Source organism: Equus caballus, chromosome 5 (assembly GCF_041296265.1).
Source record: "Equus caballus isolate H_3958 breed thoroughbred chromosome 5, TB-T2T, whole genome shotgun sequence".
Taxonomy (NCBI): domain Eukaryota; kingdom Metazoa; phylum Chordata; class Mammalia; order Perissodactyla; family Equidae; genus Equus; species Equus caballus.
In genome coordinates, this window is record NC_091688.1 from 3,831,930 (window position 1) to 3,845,936 (window position 14,007).

Genomic DNA, 14,007 nt, shown 5'->3' on the forward strand with positions numbered 1-14,007 from the left:
TTTGTTGAATGAATGAATGAATGAATGAATGAATAGGAAGTCTAGGGACAGCTTAAGAAAATAAAAAACCTTCCTCCTTCCCCACCCGTTCTCACAGTGTCTCTGGGAAGAATGAGAATTTTGATTTAAAATCTTTATCTCCTGAAGGAAAATTGTTTTTATTTGCTTATAGGTTGCACCTTACCCTCCTCTTCAGAATTTGTCCCTACCAGTACCCCAACTCCCTACAGAGAGAGAGAGAGAGAGAATTCGAGAAAGTGCACGTGCCATCAAAGGAATCCTCCTTTCTTTCATGGCCGTCCCTTTGGGACAAACTTTGTCTGTGAGGCAAGGACAATGATGGTTTCCTTCCCACCTCCCAGAAGAAGACGGGGCCGGATCCAGTGATGAAGGATGAGCATGAGGTGAGGCAGACCTCACATCGCAGAGAACCTAGGGGATGTTATTTTCTCTCTCCTTTCTAAAGCCTCTGTAAAAAGCTCCAGATTTTTGTTCCTGAGTTGTGACTGCTGTAAAGAATATAAAATCTGAGATACTGTGACTCCCACGTGATTTCACCTCTGGCTACGGGCATGAGACAGCAGTGGGCGTTCTGTGGGTTTGCATCTGACGCGCAGCCTTGGGGACGAGGGCGGACAGAAAGGAGGATTAGCTGATGCATCGGTGCCTCCAGTGGGGTTTGCGGCCTTGTGCCCCGTAACCTTAAGCAATTCAGGCAGGGAAAATTGGAGGGACTGATGAAAAGGAACCGCAGGAAAAGGAAGTGGAGGAAGATGCAAAACTGAGGGAGAGGGAGAGCAAGAAAAGAGGTGACCCATGCTGTCTTTAACACACACTAAGCCGACCTGCTACCCCATCTTCAGGGACCAAGGGAAATCTTCAGCTTAGTTTGTGGTCAGTTTAGATCAATGACCCTCACATCTACACTTGCAGCAACCCTTAATCGTCTGATGGCATTTTCTACCCAGCATACCTTGTGTTGGTATAAAGAATTTGTTACGTTATAAAGAATTTGTCTGATTTTTTCCCCCACGTTCCTGGCATGGAGCTTCTAACACCCTTGGGATTTCCTGAGTGACAGAGGTGCCTTTTTGTTATTTACGAGCCCCTCGGATCTCTGTGCCATCATGATGGTAAGGAGGTGACTCATCCTGGCCCCTAGATAGCTTCAGAATGGGAGCTGGTCACCAGGAATCGACCGTGTGATTGGAGGGTTGGGTCTTCGAGCCAGCTCACCCTCCAGGGAGGGAAGGGGGCCTGGAGAATGAGTTTAATCCTGGGGCCACTGATTTCATCAGTTGTGCCTGTGTGATGAAACTCTGGACACCGCAGCTCGGTGGAGCTTCCTGGTTGGTGACCCCTTTGATGTGCTGGGAGAGCGATACACTCCCCTTCCTGAGCAGAGGGCATGGGATCCGCCCAGACCTCGCCCTGTGTGTCTCTTCATTTGGCTGTTCCTGGTCTGTAGCCTTTGTGATAAAACTGTACTCGTAACACAGGGCTTTCCTGAGTTCCGTCAGTCGTTCTAGCAAACTGTCAAACTTGAAGGCGTCATGAGAACCCCTGAATTTATGGACCATCAGCCAAAGTGCAGGTGGCCTGGGGACCCTCTGAACTTGGAGCTGGTATCTTAAGTGGGGGCAGTCTTGTGGGGTCTGTGCTAACTCGAGGAGGTTAGTGCCAGAACTGAATTGCAGAACACCACTGGGTGTCAGAATACCCTATCTATTTAACTTAGCATGAATGTCGCCTCCTTGGTGAAAACGTCCGTGACTACAACAAAATTAGGCGCTCCGTCTCTGTCCTTTCGTAGCAATCTGTTGCAGAGGCATCTATTACAGCACACTCCCTGTTTTTGCACACACATAATTTTTCTGTTAGAAGTCTGCTCCCCCTCCCATTCAGGCTCCTGGAGGGCAGGGCTGCGTCCGGCTCCTCTCTGTATCCCCAGCACCCACACCACGCCTGGCACACAGGAGTCCCTCAACAAATGTTACAAGAGCAAAGGGATCACGAAAATAAACGTTTGAGTCATCAGCCCAGAGTAGATAACTAATGACGGAAGACTGAACTTCCTGTAACTTCATTTAAAAAAAATCACCTGTCTATTTTTAAATAACAAAGTTATACATACCAAGTAAATTTCTTATTTCTGACCACGAGCCCCAGAGCAAAAACACATCCTTCCTCAAAAAGGGATTCTGGACTGTGGGGCACCACAGGCACGTGGGATAAAATGGGAAGTGGAGCTTCAGCTGTGTTTCTTTAATGAGATGGGAACGCCTCGGGGGCAGGTGGTACCTATTTCAAATACCTCAATGTGTTTTCAGGTGCTGGAGCCAGGTAAGGAGATAGAGTGAACAGTCCTAGGGAAATTACCCCAGCCCGGTCCACAGAACAGACTCAAAGCTACTCTGGAGAAAATGCCAAATTTGTAGGGAAAATCAACAAACCTTTTCGTTAGTTCTTAATCATCAGTGCTGCAATTCAGTGTGGTTGTACACAGTTTCACAGCCAGCCCAAGCTTTCATAAATCCCTTTGCACATTCCATCTCTTCTTAGCCCAGGGCCCTGGCCCCGCTCTCAGCAGGGCCTCCCACCAGCCGTCTCTTAATTCATCCTCCTGGGAGCAGCAGTAGCAGCAGCCAGCTTTCTAGAAGCGTCATTAATCGGCTACAAGGTGGAAGGAGTGAGAGGGAGAAAGGTTATATTCTGGACGCCTTTGCGGCCTCAGGTTAGACTGGGATGGCTGGTCTCTGGAAAGGGACCAGGTTCCAGAGAGAGCAGGTAGGCAACTTAGGGGCAGAGGCTTTCCAGACTGTGTTCCAGCTCCGTGAAAGAGTGAGGGAGAGAGCGCTCAGGGGATGGACCCCACAGGGAAGGCTGCATCTGGGGATGACTAATGCAATTACCCATTTGGAATTTAGCTTGGGAAGCGAAAAGAAATAGACCAGAGGTGACAAGCTTAAACATTCTTTTGTTTGTTTCCAGTCCTCTCCTGGTCAGGAGCTGGGAAAGGAGCTGGGGTTGGGGAGAGGAGAGAGGAAGAAGGAGGTTCTAAGAGAGCGGGTAGATGAGGCACCAAGTGTGGCTAATGTGAGTAACTTGGGCCCAAGGGCAAGGAGGGTGTGAATTGTGAGCTCCCCAGGTTTATGAAGGCTGTGGAAATCACGGATCGGGGCAGGGAAAGCAGGAAGCAGCCTGCTTCTCTCCACTGAGGGTGGGCAAGGGGGGCACAGGGTAGCCCTCCCCTCAGAGATCAGCGTCCCTGCTTGGGAAGACCTGATGTAAGAACTGGGCAAAGAAGCCACCAGAAAACTGGTCTAATTAGACCATCGGCTAACGAGTAACAGCTATGTGGGGGCTCTAAGCTGTGCTGGGGCCCCCGCCTCCTCCCAGGCTGGACATTCTTACCACTAGAAGGTCAAGAGCTGTGCCCTTTAATTCAGGTTCTTCCATCAACCAGCTCCTTAACCTTCTGAGGCTTCCTCTGGAAACCCCTGTCAAGGAGCGCGCACCCACTTGAGCCGTGGTGGGGAGAATGCCCTGATCCACACAACCAACTAGGCATTTTTCAGATCTAGAAAGACTGAGAAAAGGTCCCAGCCAAGAGGAGCCTGAGGAGACTGAACATAGTGTGGCTCCTGGAACAGAAAAAGGACATTAGAGGGAAACTGAGGAAGCCTGAATAAAGTGTGGACTTCAGTTGATCATAATGTATCAATATTGGTTCATTAATTGTGACAAATGTACCATACCAATGTAAGAGGTCAATAACAGGGGAGACGGGGTGCGAAGCATGTGAGAACTCTCTGTACCGTCTGTGCAGTTTTTCTGTAAATCTAAAACCATCCTAAAATAAAAAGTCTATTTAAAAAATGTGTGAGTCACTGATAGTATGGGCTTAAAGATGAGATGCACAATATTCTCTCTCCTTCTCTCTCTCTGCATATAAACAGGTACGTTTTCCATAATAAACATGATGCTTTTGTAATTAAAGAGTAATTTACAATAAATTGCATATTATACACTATCTGGAAGAAGAAAGGATGTGGAGTCGCCATTTCCTTGAACATTTGCATGAATTCATTTATTAACAACACGTGTTAAGCGTGTGTATATTTGAACCAGACCTTCTCCTAGGGATACAGGATAAAGCGCAGTCTTCACAGGCAAGAAGAAGCTGGTGGCCTAGGGGAGAGCTGACGCACGAGCCCACAGTTGTGAGACAGCGAGCCCGTGAGACAGCGAGCCCGTGAGCCAAGCCCAGAGTACGGAGGCAATGCGGAGGAGGGAGTGCCCAGCTCTGCCAGGGTCTGGTAGAAGCTGATAGTGCGGTAGGTCTCGACTTCAGACAAGAGTTTGAGCTCTGGAGTTGGACAAGTCCCTCAGAACCTCCTAGGGCTATTCTGAGAATTAAATTAACACAGTGACGAGCACAGGATAAGCTGGCTCCTCTTACATGGAAGTCTTATTATGTGCCAGGGACCGTCGTACGCACGTTAGATCAGTGAAACTCATCTAAGCCTCACACCCACCCTAGGAGGTAGGTACTATCATTTTTCTCCATTCTGGAGATGGCAAAGCTGAGGCACCAAGGAGTTAACAATTTGCCTGTGGATACCAGCTAGTTCTGGTGGAGCCAGCCCAGGACCGGGGAAGTGCAGCTCCAGAGTCTGGGCACTGATCTCCACTGCCAGCTGCCTCCTGCTGTGGCTAATACTACTACTGTTTTGAAGAGTGGGAAAAACCAGCAGGCAGGCGGGGTGAGGAAAGCGGTTATAGGTCTTACAACTTGATGGCCTAGACGCAGGAGAGGCTCACAGAGGCTCAGATGTGACGCAGATCTGAGGTCTTCAGCATTTGGCGGAAGGTGAGTTCTCCAAGCTCACGAAATGGCCCAGAAGAGCACCCAGCCCAGTGATGGTACAGGGCATCCTAGAACCCTGAACCGAGTTCAGTAGGAACCGTCCTAGTCGGTTCAGGCTGCTATAGCAAATTACCTTTGGCTAGGTGGTTTAAACAACACACATTTATTTCTCAGAGTTCTAGAGGCTGGGAAGTCCAAGGTGAAGGTGCTGGCAGATCCGGTGTCTGGCAAGGGCCCTCTTGCTGGTTTGCAGACAGCCATCTTTTCTTTTATCCTTACATGGCAGAGAGCAGAAAGCAAATCAAGCTTTCGCAGATCTCTTCTTCTACGGGCTCTAACCCCGTTCATGAGGGCTCCAACCCCCGACCTAGCCACCTCCCAAAGCCACAGCTGCTAACACCATCACATTGGGGTTAGGATTTCAACGTAGGAATTCTGGGGGCCACGAGTATGCACTCCAGAACAGGAACTATCTATTATAGCTTGTATCCTGGGAAAGGAGCGGGGACCTATGGCTTTTGAGTGACTATGACCTGCCAGGCTCTTGTGCAAAAACCATGCGGCAGGTAGAAGGATGCTCAGTTGACAGGTAAGTAACCTGGGCTCTACTAGTACAAGGAACTTTCCTGATCACACAGCCAGTAAATGTGAGAACCACGCCCTAGAGCAGACACGGGAGGCGAGGTGGGGGGAGCACAGTGAACACAAGCTGGGGCCTTCCAGTGGGGGCTGAGCTGTGCTCATGTGAATCATAGTGGGCCGCAGCCCCTGCTGGACCACCACACTGTCATTTGTATCCCCTCCCTCATGCTGGCCCAGGCTCCAGCCCTTGGATGATGGTCTTGGGTAAGTTCTAAGATTTTAGGTCATTTTTGTTTTTCCAATTTTTTTCTTTATTATCTGTATTTTTATATTTTTCGTCCATGAATATAATAGATATAATAAATTAATAAAGATCCTGCTCCTCTACGAAGCAGATGAATATGTAAATAGGTAACTATTGTATAAGATGGAGTAAAACTCAAGAAGTAGAGGCCTATATGAGCCCAAAGATAAAAGCGACTCATTCTGCCCAGAGAAATCAAAGATTCAAGGGGGAGGTGATGTTGTGCTGGGCATTAAAAGATGAACAGGATTCTGATAAACTAGAAGGCCCCTGGGTTGAGACTGCAATTGAGCTAAGGCCCAGCACCGTGCTGGGGTACCATATGCTGAGAAATCCAAGGTTGTAGAGGGAGGTCGAGGTAGCCAGCCCCAACCCAGGCCACCAACGATGCCCACCTCTTGATACTCAAGTGCTTGTGTACTCCCTTCCCGCATGGTACCAGGGTCAGTCTGCGTGCCAATAAATACAGTAGAAGGGATGGTGTACTGCTTCTGGGATCAGATTATAAAAGAACTGTGGTTTCCATTGTGGTCGCTCTGTCTCATGCATTATCTCTCCTGGATCACTCCAGGGGGGGATGCTGCTGCTGTGTTGTGAGCTGCCCTGTGGAGAGGCCCACGCAGCAAGGAGCCACAGCCTCACCGGCACGAGAGTGACCAGGAGATGGATCCTCCAGTCCCTTCAGAGGACTGCTCCTAGCTGACACCTTCTCTGTGACCTCATGAATGACCCTGAGCCAGAAGCACCCAGCTTAGCTATGCCCAGATGCCTGACCCTCAGAAACAGTTCAAAACAATAAATGTTTATTGTAATTGAGGATAATTTGTTATGCAACAAAAGATAACTAATGTAGGTGTAGTGGAAGCTAAAGCTGAGAGTGAAGTTTGTTTTTTTTTTTAAAGATTTTATTTTTTTTCCTTTTTCTCCCCAAAGTACCCCCGTACATGGTTGTATATTCTTCATTGTGGGTCCTTCTAGTTGTGGTATGTGGGACGCTGCTTCAGCGTGGTTTGACGAGCAGTGCCATGTCCGTGCCCAGGATTTGAACCAATGAAACACTGGGTCGCCTGCAGCGGAGCGCGTGAACTTAACCACTCGGCCACAGGCCAGCCCCCTGAGAGTGAAGTTTGAGTCCAGATTATAACCAGCCTTGAATGCCCTGTCAAGAGAGCGGACTGATCTGTAGACCTTAGGGAGCTGTTAGACACAATTGGGGAGGAAACATTGCCATATGGGTTGAAATAAAACTCCGAAAGCTGCGTGAGGGATGAACTGGAGTCAAGTCAGCAGACTCACACAATAGTCTGGGTGAGAGACAGTAGGGGCCCGGAGGAGGCAGTGACAAAGGGGAGAGGAAGAAGGTGGCAGATCAGAGATATCCTGGAGGTAGGACGGCAGGGACTTGGTTACTGATAGAGAGGTGGACGGTGAGGGTGGGAGGTGTGTCAGACGCTGGGTTGTGCAGAACAGATGCCCCAAGCAGGGGTGATTTATTGTTACTGTGCTGGGTCACTGAGGACAGAGGAACAGCCATAAAAGAGGCCACCACAAACATTGTTTAGGAACTGAAGTAGCTATTGAGGAGGTTGCCCTGCCACCCGCCAGCGGCAGCTACTCATTGATCATCTATTGCTCTATAACTTGTTACTCAGGACTCCTCTGACTTGCTTCCTCTTAGCTTCCACAGGCTCGTGTGTCACAGCCTTGTGATACACGTGACTTCATGATATCTGCCTACGATCTTTCCTCTGCGTCTTTTAACTCCTCCTCCCTACTGACTAATTGACTTGCTCTCTCAATGTCTAGTTCAAACTTTGGGAGGGGAGGTCTCAGCAATTTAGCTTATATCCATGTCTCTGTGAGGCAGCGTCCTCAGTGGTTTGGCTGCTAGGGCCTCTGGTCTAACCAACTGTGGCCAAGGAGGCAAGGTCACGTGGTACTGGCGGGGCCCCCTGTTTAGAAGAAAGGTTTTTGAGAAGGGCTGTGAGCATGACAAGCTTTTTGAGGCTTAGTCTACACAGAAACTCTCAGAGAGGACTACAGAGTTTCCAGCCGGGGTCACTACAAGAGCGGAAATAAGAGAACAAACGATAAGCAGCAAGTTGGTTTGGTGGATGGAGAATTCGAGGTGCATGCAGAAGAGACAGTCACAGAGGGAGATAGTCAGGAGAAGTTGGAAATTCAGGCCCAGAGTTCAGGAGAGGTCAGCCTTAGGGAAGAAGATTTAGAGATGAGCACCAAAGTGGTCACGGAAGTCTTCAGAATGGGGTACCTGGATGGGGGAGATAAAACTGGGTCACCTCTGGGGATGGGAGGGATGGGGAGGCATTGGCTGATCCTTTGTCCTTCTCTACAGGAGGCTGAAGAGCTCCTCCCACAAATTCCCAAAGACTTATTATATCAGTGGGCAAATGGCTTCCCACTTCATTCTCTGCCCCTCAAAACAGTACTGTCTGGCCCTTTCTCAAAGTACCAGAACATGGGAGTCTGGATCTGGCAATGCCCGCTGCCCCTCACAAATGAGCTGAGCCAAACACTGCAGTAATGCTCATATATTGAGGCATTTTTGCTGTTTGATCTCTCAGCTAGGAAACTGACACACACATGGTGTTAGAGACCACTCTCAGGAGATTATGTAAGCAACAATTCCTAAACTTGGAGAATTCATGCAACTTTGCAAATTAGTTTGAACTCTTTTCTCCCTCTTTCTCCTGCTGGTTCCTTTCCTAAGAGGATATAATTAGTAGCAAAGCCAATAAAATCTGGATTTTTGCAAATGTATTCATCAGCTGGTACCCAGCAGTGTTGAATGACTATTAGCCCTCTTTGAGCAATGGCCACTCACAGTTTGGAAGGCACCTGCATTTTCTCGTCTCAGCAGCCCAGGAAGGATGACTGTTGGTAGCCAATTATGTCCCTCATTTAAAGGCAGAACCATTGGGCACACACCACCCATTCTCACCAGATCACACAAGCGGCCATTCTCAGATCCAAGGGCTTGCTGCAAGGGAGAACAGGGCTCAGATGCTCAGTTCTCAGTCGGTGTGTCTGGACAGCCTGGGGCGGGTGTAGAGAGGGAGGACAGGACTGTCGAATCTCCAGCTTGCTCTTCCCTGCACATACTATCCCAAATATACATCAGATCTCTCTTCTACCTCCAGTAATCCTCCATGAATCTATATCTTTAAAAAAAAACCAGTTTGAATTTAACTTGGAATATGGGTAATCTGTAGCTGTATCAGCCAGGATAGGCTGGATTAGGCTGTGGTAACAGCCCTGAAATCTCAAGGGCTTCAACCGCAAAGATTCATTTCTTGCTCATGTGTCATATCCATTTTGGATCAGCTGTGCTTGAGCACTGTGTTGCCTTTACTCTAGACACCAAATTGGTGAAGCAACCTTTATCTGGAACATAGCTGGCGTCATGCTAGAGAGAAAAGAGACCTTGGCAAGCACAAGCTGGCTCTCACCATTTCCACATTGTGGGAAACAACCCACATTACTTATACTCATTGTATTAGCTATCTATTACTGTGTAACAAATCACTCCAAAACACAGTGGCCTAAAATAAGAACCATTTGGTATCTCACAGTTTCTGTGGGTCAGGAATTCAGGCCATGGGGTTCTGCTAAGGTCTCTCATGGGATTGCAGCTAAGGCTGCATCGCCTGAAGGCTTGTCTGGGGCTGGAGGATCCATTTCCAAGGTGCTTTACTCCCATAGCTGGCAAGTTGGTGCTGGCTATTGGCGGGTCCTCTCCACATGCATCTCTTCATGGGGATGCGTTAGTATCCTCACATAGTGGACGACCTTCCTCAGACGAGCGATCCCAGAAAGGAAGACAGAAGGTGCCATGACTTTTTTAACCTAGTCTTTGAAGTCACACATTGTCACTTCTGCCATATTCTATTGATCATGAAGGCCAGCCCTGACTTGGTGCAGAAGAGGATTACATGCGGGCATGAATACCAGAAGGTGAGGATCACTAGGAGGCTTTAGGCTACCTTGCTCACATTTCTTTGGCCAAAATAAGTCCTGTGGCCAAGGCTGGCATCAGTGGGATGACAATGCACAGCCCTTCCATGGAGAGGGAACTGAAATATTTAGTGAGCTGAAATACCATCTGCCACGGAAGCTCACGGATTAAGTCTGTCTCTCTCTCTCTCTCTAGCACATCACTAACTCAGGGAGCTGTCTTTTTCCTGCTGCTGCTTCTCAAAGTTCTTGCCTGTACCAACAGCACAGCCTAATCCCGCTCAATTATTTTCCTCAGTGGGCTTAGGGACCACTTCCATGAGAGCCATGGAAATGTAAAACCAAAAAGTCTTCGGTGGAATGAAGAAGGCTAAAGATCACTGGCGTGGTGACTCGGAGGCCTCTTCCTGTAAGCCAAGGCTTTGGGAAGGTGTGGTAAGGCCGGCTACATCGGCGGAGAACAATTGGACAATTACCGCAGGGCCTCGAGGCAGAGCTGGAGGAGCTGGAAATAGACCACGGCAGACTCCCGTGTGCTGGCCAGGAGCAGCCAGGCGGGGCTCTTGGGGTTCAGGGCAGAAAAAAGCAGCAAATCAACCAGGAAAACACAACATTGGAACCAGGAGGATGCAGACCTTGAAGGCCATGGCAAGTGCAATGTTCATGTGTCATGTCAGGAAGTCAGGAGTCAAGGGGGCCAAGGACCAGATTCACAGCACCCAAGAGACCTCCGTTCTCAGATAAATTCCTGTCTCAGATCTTAGAATAGTATTGCCCTTGACCTTATCTTCTAGACACATCCCCTTCACATTCAGTGTGGCCCAATCATAATTAACAAAACCAAGATTGTGGTTTCTACAGTTATTACAACATTGATTTCTGTAATTGTTATTACAATACAAAGCTCTATCTATCAGGGGTGCTCAATAAATGCTTACGGACTGTTAACTATCGCCATCAATTTTAAAAACAAGATATATTAGAAAATGTAGCATTTCAGCATTGCCAGGGATCTAGGTCCTGAGTTTTGAGTTTCCCTCAGCAGCCAAAATTAATGACCTCACCAATGAAAGAAAACTTGGCGAGGCAGATTAGAGGTGGCTGCAAATTTGTTATACTCCTTCGGTTGTGAGATGGGGTTTATTTCCGCCTCCCTTTGGATCAGGGAAGGCTTGGCAGCTTTGATTAACAGAGCATGGTGGAAGTGATGCTATGCCAATTTGGGCCTGGCCAGTAAGACCACTGACAGCTTCTGCCTTGGTCTTTTGGAGCCCTAAACGGCAATGTCTGATTCCCCTACTGGAAAGACCATGTGGAGAGGTCCTGAGAGGACCTGGAGTGGAAAAGGGGCCCATCTGAGCCCACTCTGCCTTCCAGCTGGCCCCACCAGGATAGCGACAAAGCTGTCTTGGATCCTACAGAACATCCCATACCAAGTGACCTCCTTCTACCGCAAGGAACACAAACCCAGCTGAGTCCTCCTAGAATTCCTAGCCTACAAAATCGTGAGATATAATTAAACATTGTGGCTTATTTTTTTTTAATTGAAGTGAAATTCATATAACATGAAATTAACCATTTTAAAGTATATTATTCAGGGGCATTTAGTACATTCACAATGTTGCACAACTACCACCTTTATGGAGTTCCAAAACACGTTATCACCCCAAAAGGAAGCCCCATATCCATTAACCAGCTACTCCCCATTCCTCCCTGCTTCCAGCCCCTGGCAAACACCGATCTACTTTCTCTCTTTGTGGATTGACCCATTCTGGATATTTTATAAAACTGGAATCATACAGCATGTGACCTTTTGTGTCTGGCTTCTTTCCCTTGGCATAATGTTTCGAGGTTCATCCGTGTTGTAGCTCATATCAGTGCTTCCGTAGCCGTGTTTTGGGCTGCTAACTTTTAGGCTTATATGTCACGCAGCAGTAGGTCACCAGAACATTCAGTTTGAGAGTTAAAGCTGTAGATCTTTTTACCAAAAGTTTCCTGATTTGAAGCCACAGAGCTAAGGCTCCTCATGAAACCTCCTATACATGAGTGTACTTAGTTTATATTTCCACATCATTCTCTCCTTTCAAAAGTAATACAAAGGAGCAAGGAGGTATATGGAGGTGGGAGGTGGTCATGCCTGCCTATGCAATAATAGCTTCAAAGAAATAACCAGATCTCAACCCAAGGGACCCTTGCCTTGACCATGCCTACAGACGTCAGGTGTGCATTTGAGAAAACACACTTATTTATGTATTAGAAATCACATTAACTTCTCAAGCTCTTACCTTTTACTACTTATTTTTTATCTTTTCAGAATTTTGGAAGCTGGTTTAATGTAACTTAATTTTAATGTTCTATTACATTTCCAATAGTTACATTTTCTTTGCTTTCCTTAGGGTCTTTGGAATGTGAAAGTAAGAACACGTTGTAACAGGTATATGGCAAATTTTCACCCAAAGTTCTTTTTTTATTGATGTATAATTGACATACGTGATATTAGTTGAAGTAGTGCTTTAAATGAGAGGACAATTACGAAGTGTCCTTACTGTTATTAGCCCCAAGACGTGAGACCCACAAATCTGGCCACTTCCATCTGTTACAATGGAGCTGCATGGAAGGCTGGTTGGGCAGTCATGTTTACTGCTTACCACTGTGTCATCAAACGAAATTAGAGGAGCCACCTGCGGGCAGGTTGAGTGCAATTCCCACATGGGATTCAACCAGGAGGCTCCTGGGTCTCCTACTCTCAATCTACTCCCCAATTCAAGAAAGGATAAGGGGCAAGATGGAAAACTTTTGGACTATAACTTAAGATAACGTAACTTGGAAGCTGGCATCTCCTTAAGACCCTTTTTAAACAGCTAAGCAACCATTGCCCACCCTACCTCAGGTGTGGGCCATTCCCGATGGTGGTCTCATGGTGGTACCCAAAACTCTGATTCTCAGACCACTGCCTGCCTGGCAGCAACAGAATCACCCAGGGAGCTTGTAATACGGTCTGCCGCCTCCCCCTCTGGTAACTCTGACTCTGTGGGTCTAACATGGGATCCAGAGGATGTGTATTTTTCCAAAAGCAACCCAGATGATACTGATGCACAGCCTGATTTGGAAACCACTGGTCTAGATAAACATCGGTTCGATTTAATAGATTAAAACCACATGCTAAGATCATATGATGCACCCGACGTATATCAAACCAACTGACACACGGAGGAGTCAATGTTATTTATACTAATGCTGAGTAATAATACTGCCCTTTGAACTAGGAAGAAGAGAACAGACACCCACAACCTTTATCAGTGATTGTGTGTACTTAACAGAAGCTTAAGCAAAAAAGGTGGTTTACTATAAGAAAATAGGGGTGTCCTGGAGAACGCAAGGTCCAGAAGTGATAATCTGGAATAAAAAACTAGAGGGCCATCAGGAATCGAGGTGTCTTTATACCACATTTTTAAAAAATCTCTGCTTTTGTCATTGCCACCCTTCTTTCTCTGCAGTTTGGCTATCTCTGCTTCTCTGGACACATGGACCAAACATAGAAGCCTTGGTCACTGGTTGTCCACACTGCTCTGTGCTTGTTTCACAGACGGGCTGGAGCAGGCAGGGCTTGCCAACTGGTGTTCTATAGCAGATATGGCCTGCAAATGAGTTTGCTTTGGACGTACTTTTTTTTTTTAATGAAAAGTAATTTCAATGTTGTTAAATTGTGAGATGTCATATAAAAACCTGAAATTTTATCTTCTTCTGTAAACATCAGAAAACTTCGCACACTGGCCTTCCATGCAGCAACAACCGGCTGGAGTTGAGTAACACCATCCCTCTGCATAGAGTGTGTGCCTGGCACCGCGCCCCTGTTCTCCCCGCTCTGTACTGTACCTGTCTTAGTCAGCTGCTATAACAAGAACTCCAGAGACTAGGTGGCTTAAACAAAAAACATTATCTCTCACAATTCCGGAAGCTGGGAAGTCTGAGATCAGGGTGCCCGCGTGGTTGAGCTCTGGTGACAGCCCTCTTCCTGGTTTCCTCACATGGTGGGGAGAGAGAGAGGAAGCAAGCTTTCTCGTGTCTCTTCTTATAAGGACACCAATCCCATTCATGAGGACTCCCCACCCTTAGGACCTAATTACCTCCCAAAGTTCCCAGCTCCAAATACATCACGTTGGGGATTAGGGTTTCAACATATCAGTTTGGGGGGGACACAAACTTTCAGTTCATGGCAGGATCCCTGACCCCAAGATCATCGGTCAGATGCAGCCTACCCTAGACGTTGTGCTGT